This window comes from Marmota marmota, unplaced genomic scaffold (genome assembly GCF_001458135.2).
Source record: "Marmota marmota marmota unplaced genomic scaffold, marMar, whole genome shotgun sequence".
NCBI lineage: Eukaryota > Metazoa > Chordata > Mammalia > Rodentia > Sciuridae > Marmota > Marmota marmota.
Genome location: NW_025999949.1, coordinates 11,964,005 through 11,978,637, shown reverse-complemented (window position 1 = coordinate 11,978,637; position 14,633 = coordinate 11,964,005). Strand labels below are relative to the sequence as shown.

Here is a 14,633-nt window from a genome sequence, read left to right as displayed (position 1 = left end):
CTAATCCATTGAACTTCTATTCTTCCTCTCCCCTTTTGCCTTACTGTGGATTAGCCTCAGTATATCAGCAAAAACATTTCAGCTTTGGTTTTGGGGTTTGGCTTATTTCACTTAGCATAATAGTGTCCAGATCCATCCATTTACTAGCAAATGTCATAAAGTGATTCTTCTTAAGGCTGAGTAATATTCCACTGTGTGTGTGTGTGTGTGTGTGTGTGTCTGTGTATGTATCTCATATTTTCTTTATCCATTCATCTCTTGAAGGGCATCCAATTTGGTTCCATAGCTTAGCTATTGTGAATTGTGCTGCTATAAACATTGATGTGGCTGTATCACTGTAGTACGCTGATTTTAATTCCTTTGGATATATACTGAGGATTGGGAGAACCGAGTCAAATGGTGGTTTCATTCCAACATTTTTGAGGAATCTCCAAACTGCTTACCAGAGTGGTTGCACCAATTTGAAGTCCTATCAACACAGATGAGTGTACCCCTTTCCCCCACATCCTCACCATCATTTGTATTCTTGATATTTGCCATTTTGGTTGGATTGAGATGAAATCTCAGTGTTACACAATGTGTATGTGATATTTTATAAATCAAATATCAAAAGGGTAACCAATTTTTTTTTCATATGCGTAGTAAAGAATTGAATGAAAGTTTGAACATTCTCTCAAAGAGGAAATGATAAAAAATATTACAAATCCATCAGCAGTGTATGATACTAAACATAGATTTTCAAAATTGGGGAATCATACTGGCTGTGGTGGTGCACAGCTATAGTCTCAGCTACTTTTCATGGTGAGATGTGAGGATCTATTGAGCCCATGAGTTCAAGACTAGCCTATGTAACATAGCAAGAATGGATCTCAAAAATTAAAAAATTCACCAGCACAGTCGCATAAGCCAGTAATACCAGTGGCTAGGGAGCCTGAAGCAGGAGGATCTCGAATTCAAAGCCAGCCTCAGCAATTTAGTGAGGTGTTAAGCAACTTAGTGAGACCCTGTCTCTAAATAAAATATTTTAAAAGGCCTGGGGATATGGCTTAGTGCTTAAGTCCCCTGGATTCAATCCCTGGTACCACAAACAAAAAATAATAATTGTTATAAATTAGTAAATACATATGTGTGGACAGAGGTAAAGCAGAAATTAGAAAACTATTTAGAATTTTAGACACTTTGAAAAGCAGCATGTAATTGAAATAATCATCCAATTCAGTAAAGGAGAGCAACAGGAGTAAACTGAAGCACTAGAAAGAATAAAACAAACAAACAAACAACAACAACAAAAAAAACAGTGGAAGAATAACTAAATATTTCTAATTAAATATTAGAAAAAGTAACAAATTTAAAAATGTTACTTGAAAGGTTATATATCATCTAGCATATACATGTGTATGCAGATTTTGCAGAGCTGATCAGAGAACATACAAGGATCTTAGAATCTAGTTCAACTGTTTTTGGATAAATAATCTATGTTCTAAAACATGGATTCAAATTTCAGAGCTGCATATGCAAATGAACCATTTTTAACCATCTGATAATGTTGAAGATAATCCATTCCTTTAAAAACTATTAAAGAAGCTTTTGTAATAATGCCTATTGAGTAATATATAACTAAAATATTTCATGTTTGCTACAAAGCATGGGGGTAACTTCTGTAATTTGCAATTGTCTTCTTTCGTATTCAAATAGCACTTTCCAGTATGTTTATGATTATAAATTTAATCAAAAGTACACCCCTGCTATAAAATAACTTACATGGAAAAAAAGAAGTACTTCTAAGTATATAGAGTTAAGCATTTTTTGTTCTACAGTTCTTTTTTAAAAAGCAATTGAAATTCATTTAGGATCCTACTATCAAACTTTCATTTTTCAATCAGGCAGATATTTTTTTCTTTTAATTTTCTTTTTTTTTCTTTGTAGTTGTAGATGGAAAGAATGCCTTTATTTTATTTATTAATTGTTATGTTGTGCTGAGGATCGAACCCAGTACCTCATGCATGCTAGGCAAGTGCTTTGCCACTGAGCTACAGACCCAGACCCAGGTAGTTATTTTTATTTTCAAATAGTTTTTTTTTATAAGGCAACTGGAAAATATATTAAAGCAGTATAGAGTCCTATCCCTTATTAGTATAGGATTAACTTTCAAAGAATGAAAGTGATTTAGCAAACTGATCTATTTTCACTCAGGAAAAAATTACCCTGTAAAATAATAGTGTACGAAATAATTAATAAGTGCATACTTAAAACTGGCATTTGTTCATTCAATGTCCACAAAATATGTAAAATTAAATCCAAGAAAGGAAATAATAAAAGGGGAGTTTGAGTGGCTTAAAAAGGAAAAAATATCATGTCTATTCTTTGATTTATCATCGGTACTTATGGAAATATAATTTTCCCCCACTTACTTACACAAGTCTTTATATTTCTGAATTTCAGAAATCAGAAAATTAAATGCCTGAAATACTGACTTCCTTACATTTAGATAGCACAGATATCCCTGGGTTATTCCTTTTCCTCAAAGACTTATGTTAATTGAACTAGAACCTCACTCTTGTAGCCTAGGGCTGTTCAAAGCCCTTCCTGTGATTTCTGTTCTTCATTCCTTATTTTTTAAAAGTTGTTCGGCTCTCTCTGTATCTAATATCCCAACCCACTTAATTAAACTCAGGTGATCCTTTCATATTTCTCAACATATTTTTTCAATGATACAATATTCTATATGCATTCTTGATTGAACTGTATATTGGAGGAAGCCGAGAAGAAAAAATCACATTACATACCCCAAAATCTTTCCTGTCTATAGGAATCATTCTCATTTTTACTATGTGAGACTGCTGAACTTCCAGTCTACATAGTAATAAAGACTGTGATCTCTACACTTGACCCTCTTTGCTATGTTTAACCTATTGGAAGTGTGGTTCTATCTTTTGTTGCTATTTATTTAGAATTTGATAGTGTGTAGTCCTGATATATGTGTAATTGTGTGCGTGCACATGTGAGTGTGTGCACATATTGTTTTGGGTTGCAGGAACAGACATGAAATTTAAATTAATTTTACTTTTCAGACTGCAGGACACTTTTTCATCAGTGTGTATAAGACTTGTTCAACACTTATACTACACCGTGGTACAGTGCATTTAGTGTTTTTTTTTTTCTCTCTCTTTTTTGGTCTATTTTCCTTTTATTATTTTCCCATGTGCTTCAAATTTCTCCCTTTTTCTCTTCTCATAGAAACCTACTAATGTTTGATTTATGCCATTAGATGTGAGGTATCTTTGAAAACTATATGGGGTATGGTAAATATATGTCTTATTTAAATAACCTGTATCATGGTACATATTATTTTCTATTTCCTGTTCTAAAAAAAAAGAGTCAAAACTGTTTTTTAATGATCTATCCAAATTGCTCTGTGTTCTACATAGTTCGTCAAATTGTGGCATTGAATGTCACAAGATGCCTTGCCACATTTTACTTTATCTTTTTCACTCTAATGTAAACTGAATAACTACATCCCCTCCCTTCATCCTATATAGTGTCAGAAATACATGGTTTTATGAGAGATTTTTTTTGGGGGGTTACATAACCACAAGCCAGAATATTTGTTCCTGGATTGCATACTTACTTATTTTCTAAGTATTATCATCATCTTGCAGCCCAAATGGCATCAAATGTTGACATGCCCCGAGAGAAACATGAGAACTCCCATTTCTATATTCTAGGTAGTATAATCAACTTTATTTACTTTTTGGTCAAAAGAGTATGAAATGTTCGATGTTATGGTTTGGATGTGAAGTGTCCAAAAACTCACATGTGAGAAGGTTCAGAGGAGAAATGATTGGGTTACAAGTGTCTTAACCCAATTAGTGATTTAATCCCCTGATAGGGATTAACTGAGTAGTAACTAAAGTCCTGGGGTGTTGCTAGAGGAGTTGGGAATGGGCACATGGCTTTGGGTATATGTTTATATCTGGCAAGTGAAATCTCTCTTTTTGCTTCCTGATCTCATGTGAGCTGCTTCCCTCTGCCACACACTGCACCATGACATTCAGCCTCACCCTAAACTCCAAGGAATGGAGCTGGCCTTCTATGGACTAAGACCTCTGAAATGGTGAGACTTAAAATAAACTTTTCCTCTTTTAAGGTTGTTCTGGTCAGATCTTTAAGTCATAGCAGTGAAAAAGCTGACTAAAACACCATATTATTGTTGAAGTTTGTATATTTCTAATTACTAAAGACATCGTACTTATTTTCATACACTTACAAACATTACAGGTATTGACTAGGCAAGTTCTTTTTTGTAGTTTTCTCTTAAATTTCTTATATTCTCTTGTTAAATTTATATTAAAATATTAATATTTGTTAAGGATGGCTGCTGAAATATCTTTTTCCAGTGTGCTAACCTTTTTCTATTTAATTTGCTTGTGGTTTCTATTGATGAGAAGAAATACCTTACTCTTTTATTTCTGATGTTTTAAGTTTTTCATGTGTGAGAAAGATTATTTGGCTGAATAATTTCTTCGAGTTAAAAGAGATTTTTTGTGTGTGTGGGATAAAAAAATTTCAAGTGAGTTAGAGGGAAAAAAATCTTCTCATTGAATATATTTTTTACACCATTTAAATTTATAATTAATGCCTTTATCCTACTGGATGTTATTGGTTAATCATTTGTTCATAATTTTTCAGTAAACTCTCTTAATAATTATGAGTTCCATAAAAGTTCAGGTTTAATGATAATTAGACATTGAATTTAAACATCTCAAACCAGTTGTATGTATAGCTTATATTATAAGTATGTATAACTTATCCAAAATATTAGTTGGCATTTAGCATACGCCCTGGCTCTGGATACTGCAGTGGTGACATCTCTGGCTACTTGAAAACCAGAAGACACAAGGTAGCTGAAAAAGCGTCAGTTCTATTTCACAGGATAATAAGTATTTAAAACACTGTGCCTGAAAATGGAAATTTGACAGGGACAGTTGCAGAAAGTTTATTTACATAGTACTGCATAAAATATGACTTCACAATTATATCAAATGACTACTGTGATAAATTAATTTGGCTCAGTTTTGATACCAAAGTTGAATGTGTATGTGTGTGTGTGTGTGTTTCCACTTCTAAGTGTGATGATAACTGCTGATGTGTTAGATCCATTAAAAGGGGAATTTTACAAGCAGTTACCTGGTTTCAGTAAATCAGTGTCATCATAGGCTTAAACATAAAAGAAGTTAATTCTAATAATGGATCATTTATTTCATCCAACCTATGAATCAAGGAAAAAAAATTAAAAGTTAATTCTGTCAGAGATATCTTACATTTTTGTGATTGAGATTTTAAATTTCATTATGGTGTTTAAGGTTAAATATAAAACTGTTTTTATAATAATACAAATATAAATTTGGGGGGAGAAAAATTTCATTGTATAAATATCATTGCTAACTTAAGATGCCTCTGACCAAAATGTTCTTGGAATTTTAGTACACCATAAATTATAGTCACATCTGAAGAAGCAGTAATGTTCTTCTACCAATCAAAACATATTCTAGCAGCAAATTATGTTTTCTTTTATATATATACAGAGTATTAGTAAAGATTACATATATAAAATTAGCTCTATGTACATATTTTTTCACCTTCTGCTTGTTTTAAAGGAACATTTAAACCTTTAAAAATTATCTGTAAATTAAGTTTCCATAGTGACATTGAATTATTTTTATAGACATAACCTCCAAAATATGCATGTGTTTTTTTCAAACCTTGGAAATTTTCAATCAATGTATTCACAACCCAAGAAAGGTCAAATTCAACTTTTCAAGTTTTCTGCAAATGATAATTATTGGAATTTAACTTGAAATTAAATCAGTAGAATACCTTTCTTCAAAATCAAGATAGGAAATAAGTCATATGATGAAAACTCAAATACTATGAGTTCTTAGTTCAAGCTGCTTTGACAGAATATCACAGACTGGGTGGCTTAAACTGCTGTAATTTATTTCTGAAGGCTAGTAGGTCTAAGTCCAAGGCACCAGGACATCTGGTATCTGATAGGGGCATTTTTATTTCGCAGATGATAAATTTTGTGTCCACTCTAATCCCATGGTGAGTGTTACACTCTCATGAGCTAATTATCTCCCAAAGAACATATATCCTAATATTATCTCACTGAGGATTATGGCATCAACATTGGTATTTTGAGGTACACAAACATGCGGTCCATAATGGTAATTAAGATTGAATTTTGAAATTGCATTCTTGTTCCTTAGAAAACATCAATTTATGGGATGAACTTTTTAAAATGTCATTTATTTCCTTAAAATAGATTCTTTAATGCTGGAGTATATGATGCAATATCTAAATGTGTAAAACACCTAAAATGATCAAAATGCTAAAGTTGTTTTGTCAAAATACTCTGAAGAAAAAACATCCTGAATGAATGGAAAATATGTTTTTTTCCACAATTATTTTAGCTGAAATGTTTACACATTTCAATACAAAAAATAAAATAAACAATAGGCAACAATTATCATATTTTTTCATGGTTTTTCGGAGGCTTCTTTCCTTTTGACTGAGGTCCATGTTCCTTCTAGTAGCTCTTTGCTCTGCTTCACTCTGGGTGATCTGTCAGCTTTTGGTATCATGATGTTCCATTTTTAATTTCCTTTTTTAGTATTTACAGCGAGAATCTAGGATGAATTTATGTCTACCTGACATAAGTTTGACATAATATAAATAAGGAATGAGTTATCTAATTATTTTCTTGGGTTTTTCTGGTATACAGTGATCTCTGACTACTGAAATCAATTCTAATATGAATTCTAGTATTCCTTCTCAGATGAGTTGTAAAATTTAAACTTGTTTCTGATAGTTTTTGGTAATCATACTTTACTCATTTGAGTTCTCCATATTAGATTACACTGATTTAGCTCTTCCACATGTTTAGGAGACCAAGGAAACAAGCTTCAATTTCTTTCGTAGTACATGTTGGCATTGCGATGTTCTAATAAAGTTGAAGTTTTTAAAATAATGACAAGGGAGTGAAATAGCTAAATTATGAATGTATAAGTGAATCCTCTAGGGGAACAGGAAATATAAATTAAAAATTAAAGGCAGAGGAAAGAAAAACAATCTAGTCCCGAAAGATAGATCAGTGAACTCCATATGTTAAGAAAATTACCCTATTTGAATGACAGAGATATTCTTTAAAAGATTAATATTAAATAGAAGCTCAGAGATTCCCTAGGACAATATAAACCAGATTAATATATATATATATTTTCAAATATATTCCTAGCATATCAGAAGAGAAAGAAAAAGGCAGTAACAATCTTTGATGAAATATTTGCTGAAAATTTCTCAAATTTGTGAAAACATTAATATCTAGACCCAAGAAGCACAGTGAACCCCACTATGGTCAACACAAAGAATCCACTTACAATCATAAAATAATCAAATTGTTAAAAGAAAAAGAGAAAGAGAAAAGTTTGAATGCAAGCAAAAGAACAGAATTAGTCAAACAGGAGTAACAATAAAATTATTGGATGACTTCTCATCAAGAATCATAAAAGTTAGAAGACAATGGGATGACTTATACAAAAGAAAAAAGAATAAAAAATTGGTAACTAAGAAATCTACATTCTACCATACTATCCTTCAAAATTAAGTCTGATTAAGTCAATTTTAGATGAAGAAATGGTAAGAGAATTATATTCCCCAAGCAATTAACTCTATAAGAAGTGTTAAAGGAAGTCTTTCAGTCTGAAAGGACATAGCACCTTAGCCACTCAGGTCTGCAAGTTGATGTAAGAGAGTTTTGGGAAAGTATTTTTGAGATTATAGGCAGATTCTACATTGTGATTGTTGTATTTAAGAAAATGCACACATTTTCAAAACATATTCAAAAAATTCCTTACTTAATATTTCATACTGTATAACTCATTCTTTGATAAATGCTACAATAAGAAAGGTCTTCAGTTGGGTACAACAGGGCAGAATTCATGACTTGGTCTTACTGTGTGGTAAGAAAATAAGTTTTTTAAAATCATTGTCTACTCCATTATATTTCCTATACCTCCTGACAGAATTTATATTGGAGCAAGGAATATATTTAATAATGTCAATAAAAAAGTCTAGTATAATTATAAATGATATACTAAAAAGTACTTGAATAAGTGACACTTCTTCTGAGTACGATAATTCCAATTTAAAATCATTTTGACTAGGGGATTTGACAATGATAATTTTGCAATCATCTTCTAGAAACATTGAAAGCATAGTTTTTCAGTTTGCTCCACTCCTGGATTTTAAAAAAACAAAGTTTAGTGGATAGAATTCTCATTTTTGTTTTAAAACAGAAAGCTAAAATATTTAGCTTTAAAACTTATTTTAAATTTGTAACAATCCTAGTAAAGCAAGAAGAATTAAAAAAGTTAAATCCTAAGATTTACATGTGGGATGGAGTAAGAAAAAGTAAAAATTGTTCTAGGCTTTAATGAATCCAAATTTGCATTGAGGTAAAAAATTAATATAAAGAAAAAATAGAGGGACAGTAAAGAAGAAATTTAAAAGTTGATATTAACAATTTTTAATCTGTTATAATTCAATGTTTTGTATATCACCTGTGTTTAAAACAAGGTTGAAGCATTTGAAGTGATATTAAACAGTAAAAGTTTTAAATGTTAATGGCATAATCAATATATATTTTAAAAATCCAATTTCTTTAAAACTCTAATTTTTATTCATTAGTTCTATTTAGAAAAACAATTTTGGGGATTTTTATTAGATTAGGCACTGAGTAAAAACAAATGACAGAATAGTGATAGTGAAAGAACTAATAATAATTGTTCTTCAAGCACCAAAGTATTTTGGGGAAAACATAACATCTAAAACAAAGAGACTTTTTCTCTTTAACAAATAGTAACTAGTACAAATAAAACTTGGAAGCTGCCCTGCTTTTGTTCTCCTGTATTATACTAACAATTTTGGTTATACTGTGTTTCAGGATATAAAAGGGATCCACAAAGATAAATATAAAGGTGCTAATGTTAGCACAGCTCACTCAATTCCAGGACTCTTTGCAAATTTCCCATGATAAGTTCTTTAAGTTTGAGATCCTTTTCTGGAGAATTCGAAGGGGCAATGTCTGATAAAACTTTTAAAATTAATTCCTGCTTTTTACTAAATGACAAAGGCAACAGTTATATACTTACTATTTTCACACATAGCAAACCAGTGAATGGCAGCAAATAGACCAAACACACAAAATGCAAACAATGTGCAGGGGTAAAACACTAACTTAGAATTACAATTGTGTTCGGACACAGAAACTTTAAAAACCTTTTAGATGCTTGGACTGGGAGTGTCGCTCAGTAGTAGAGCCCTTGCATAGGATGCATGAGAACCCGGATTCATTCCCAGTATGACAAAACCAAAAAACAAACAAACAAAAAACTTTTATACATCAAAGTCCAAACAATTTCGTATAATGATAACAATAATATTTTACTTTGTTTTGTTTTAGTACTAAACACTGTGAAAGGTCATATGTATAATTAACTTCTTCAGTCTTTGGGTCTGGCCTGTGACTGACCATTTTCATAAATGCAGAACTGGGACACTGAGAGGTTAGATGGCATGCTCAAGTGACATAGACATTTCATTAGGCCAAAGTATATCAGAATTAAGATTGAAATAAATTGCCAAAGGATAATAGCTTATTCATTTTTAAAAAAGCATTTAAATACTACTCCTACTACTAATAGATTAGTCTTATGTAGCAGCAATGATAATAAGAAATATTAATAAAATTATTGAGTGTTTGCACACTGAAACATTAAAGAAGTAATGAAAATTTTAATACAGAAATGCTAAAAGAAAGCTAATTATGAGAAAAATTAAAGTTCAATGCCCACATTAGTTCTTGTACACACATTTACTGTGGAACTGTTTAAAGTAAGTTATAATTCTTTCTCCTTATTGAGCTCTGGCCGTGAGAATTTGTGTTCAAAGAAAAAAATAATTTGGGTTAAAAAATGTTTACAGACAGAAACTAAGAATGGTTATTTACTTGGACTGGATTCCCTCCAAATTGAAAATCAAAAGTATTTAATTAAGACTTGAAACTGCTATGGATATTATATACAAAAAGCAATTTTTCTTGTTTTTTAAGATAAGCACATATTGTTTCCTGTCCTGACAACAAAATAAGCAAAGGTAAATATTTTAACTGAGTATATATGAAAATATATTGACTTTAGATTAAGTTACAGATCAGTCAAAATATATATAAAAATATATATAAATATATAAAATATAAATATATAAATATATATATATATATATATAAATATATAAAAAGCAGTTAAAAAATTCCCAAGGTAATTTTTTCTTTGAGTTGTTATTGTGTTTAGTCATGACTCTTCCTAGACTGAGTTATGAGCAAAGTCGGAGAAAAAGGGAGCAAGACACAGAAAAGAAAAACAAAGAAATGGGGAGGGATTGGTTTTAAGTTGGAGAAAGAGGTGGGGATAGTCAAATGCTTTTAGGTTCCATTTCTTTAGTGAAAGGTATATTTGTTCAGGTATGGAGATGGGGAGCAGAGACACCGAGGGACTATTGAGGAACTATTTTGAAAGTGTAGAGAGTCTATTAACAAAGCCAGTTAAAACCAGGTAGGAAATCTTCTGAATTAGGATTTTGGAAAAGAAATGGGGGTCTGGTGCATGCACAGGTTATTGTCAGATGGGGAGAACTAGCAATAATGTGCTCCAAACTTCACCAAGCTATGAAGATTCCATAGCATTTTTGTGTACACCCTGGACTTAGCCAAGTTAAATAGTACTTTAGTGATTTGCTTAAATCCCACTGGTTCTAGTGAAATAGAAATTCAGCTTCCCTGCTTTTTGTTGAAAAAGGAAAAATATGAGGTGAAGGTGGCTCAGGTGGAAGAGTGCTCAAGATGAAGGACTTAAGAGGAAAAGAAGCCAGCTCTTCCAAGAGGCACCATGAAGGTGGAGGAGAAGTCTTTTGGCCTCTTTCTCTTGAGGAAACCAGTGCACTTTCTGGAACATGGAATAGACCTGAGGGGAGACTGGAAGGTAGACTCCAATGCAGGTGGCACTTTCTCTGAGTAAATTACAGGTACCAACAGGACATAAACAATTAAATCATTTTTATTTTTATTATTATTATTATAGCTAGTTAAACCCCTTGAAAGTGTCTTATGCAAGGGCCACTCCTACAAATTCCAATCTGTTAAAACAAGTTACTGAATCCTATGTGCCCAAAGCCTTGCCACCTATTTAGATAACCAATAAATACACAATAACTGCATTACTTAAATACCTTTTGAATTTTGGGCATTCAACACTTGCCACATAAAAACGAAGTTCTAAGCAAAATCTCACACTTGATATTCCATTTCATTGAATTTTTTATTAACAGTGTGAGGTCCTACTTATGTTAGGTGTTTTATATTTCTGTTTTCTCATACATATTTGGAGATATTAAAATTTCTTTTTTAAGATATTATACTATGTGATATACTGTCAGGAGACCACATCTAGTTGTAAATTATAAACCTAATTTGAAATAATTGGTCAATTTTTTTCAAAGGAAATTACTAAAGAAGTCTTCTAAAAAGTGCCTGGGAAGGGGTATTGATCTTCACTTCCATTATTCTGCTTAGTGGCTGATTCTACATTTTTATTTGAACTAAATGTACTCTTTCCTACACCCTGCCTACAATACATGAGTCATTTTAAAGATCAGATTCTAAGATTCAAGCAAAAAATGATAATAAGACAAAATTTAATTTCACATGCACAGCATTTATGACAAGCTTGGATGGTTGCTTGACTGTTCCTTAGATTATATATTTTTTTTCTCTCAGGCTCTCATGACCTATTCTATGTCTCATAGGAAATGAGAATGTGTCTCATGGCAAATTTGGTTTTTGGTATTGAATTAAGGGAACCTTGATGTGAATGCTATCTATTGATGTGCTTATTTTCACATCAATCAAGTGTATCAGAAAAGTGGATTCAATTACATTGTAATGAAAAATTTAAATTATTTCATTCCTCACTGTGGGTTTCCTGTTTCAACTGCCAATAACTAATAGTTCTACCTCATAGGGGGGATACTTGAATTATACAGTAGAATTCAATAGACCGCAAGTTCTGCACTCTAAATCTACCTCTAAACAGGATTTTAAGAAGACAAATTGGTTAAAACCCATCATGCATATTCTTAAAAATGGTCTAGTTTACCATAATCTATTATGGCCATGAAGTCTATGACAGAGAGCTAGAAGTCACCCTTATACACCTTTTACAGGAAGGTTATCTGATGTTTACATGGCATTATCCAACTTGATAGCCAACAACAAAATAAAATCTTCAGGCTATTCATAGTAATCTTATTAGTTGTTTGAAAGGTCAAGTCCAAGTTCTTAGATCTTCTTTTTGGTCTGTCTCCTGACCCAGTTTTGGCCATGACAAATGGTATTGAAACCCTGTGGGATTAAGCAGTGGCAGATGTTCTCAGCTGTACACAGTGGCATATAGTGCCAGGAATGAGGAAATTAGATAGCTGCTTTCCCCTGTAAGGAAGTTCTTATTTGATTGGATAGACATCTTTTATTATCAAATAAATATAATAATATAATCAATGCACAAAGAGCATCTGCGTTTCACTTCCAACACTTAAGACTGTGAGATGAAAGTCAGTTTGTACAGACATGGATTCCATCTTTTTGGAAGTATTGAAAATTATACTCCAAAACTTGTGTTCCTGATATCCAGTAATATGGTATCCAGTATCCATATTTTGATACTGAAGGAACTGTTGGCATCCATGCTTCCAATTGAGTAAAAAAAATAATAATGATTAAGCTGTGAAAAACTGCAACATGAAACAGTCCAAATATATACCATGTGGGATAGCAGGAGGGAGAGAGTTGAAGCAATTTTATTTTTGGCACTTTAATTACCTTCATTATCTGTGTTCTCTGCTGGGTTACATAGTCTTTGTTTCAATGACTGATTGATTTCATCTGCCCTAGTAACTCTCTGAGATCTCAGATAAGGATCTGAGGCTGTGGTCCTGATTGAAGGAAGCCTTAATTTCTAGATACCGTTCATCTAGGTGTCTCTAGTCTAGAATAAGTCTTGTTATATTCATCATGTGTACAGAACTGATTACTGTCTAGAGCATTTTCTTACTCACTGGTTATTAGAAACTTTATTATACCTTATGATATCCTACTTAGGAGAATTATTCAAAACTGACAAGACAAATTTTTAATAAAGTAAACAATTGTAAAACTACTTACTCTCTTTCTGGGAAAAGACTTGTCATTCTGAAATGTTGAATTAATCCCACAGTGATCAATAGAGGAGAAAAAGAAATAAGTTTAAAAAAGGAATTCAAAGTAAATGAGAGTCTCTAGGAGTTTACATGTTTTCCTTTATCCTGCTGAAAATTTTTATTGATTCATATTAATTATGTAGAATGATAGATTTCATTGTGGCATATTTATACATACATAAAAAAAATAATTTGAGCTGGACTGACATTCAGCCCACAATAATGTGGTGTGTTCAGGGGTGTCTGGAGGGAGCTCTATGCCCTAGCCTCCAGAGTTGCTTCTCCGAGAATCCATCACCCAGTTTTTTTTTTTTTTTCAGCAGGGTGGATGGGGAGCATCATTGGCTGACAAACTGGTAAGAAAACGTGATGTTCTGAATCGTGGGTTTTCAGGTTACAATACCAGATGGGCCAAAATTATTATTCCAAGACTAATCAGGAAAGGGAACAAATTGGACAACCCAGTAGCAGTTACAATTTTCTTTGGCACCAATGACAGTGCACTAAAAGATAAGAATCCCAAGGAGCACATTCCCCTGGAAGAGTATTTCCTCTGGAAGAGTATTTTCCCTGGAAGAGTATGTTTCAAACTTAAAAAGCATGGTTCAGTACCTGAAGTCCGTGGATGTCCCTGAGCATCGAGTCATACTCATCACGCCACCTCCACTTTGTGAAACAGCCTGGGAAAAGGAGTGCATCATGCAAGGTTGCAAATTAAATTGCTTGAACTCCATTGTTGGTGAATATGCCAGTGTGTTTACAAGTGGCCCAAGACTGTGGGATTGATGTCCGTGACCTATGAACCATGATGCAGAAAGACAGTAAGGACTTCTCATCCTACTTATCCTCTGATAGACTACATCTATCACCAAAGGAAAATGAATTTTTGTTTTTACACCTCTGGCCTCTGATAGAGAAGAAGGTCTCTTCTCTGCCTTTGCTGCTTCCTTACTGGAAGGATGTAGCAGAAGCCCAACCTGAACTAAGGCTACTGGGAGATGAAGACCATTAGTCAATTCTAGGAAATTAAAGTCTGGTTGTTAATTTATAGATTGAAGTTGGTGATAACACATAGATTCCAAGACAACTGAGTGCAGAATATTTTTTTCTCAAGCTTAAAATTCTTCCTCACTATGCTGGATCAAAACACCAATTTTTGCCACTAATGTTTATAATAAAAGTTTTGAGATTCTTCCAGGAAAAAAAATAATTTGATTAATTATATTCCACCAAATCTCTTCCTCTCTCCTCTCTTCCCTCCT

At 32.5% G+C, this 14,633-nt stretch overlaps 1 pseudogene; it reads left to right on the top strand.

Annotated features, from left to right (window-relative positions):
• Positions 1-13,651: 13,651 nt before the first annotated feature.
• On the top strand, positions 13,652-14,396 carry LOC125616489 (annotated as a pseudogene).
• Positions 14,397-14,633: the final 237 nt, after the last annotated feature.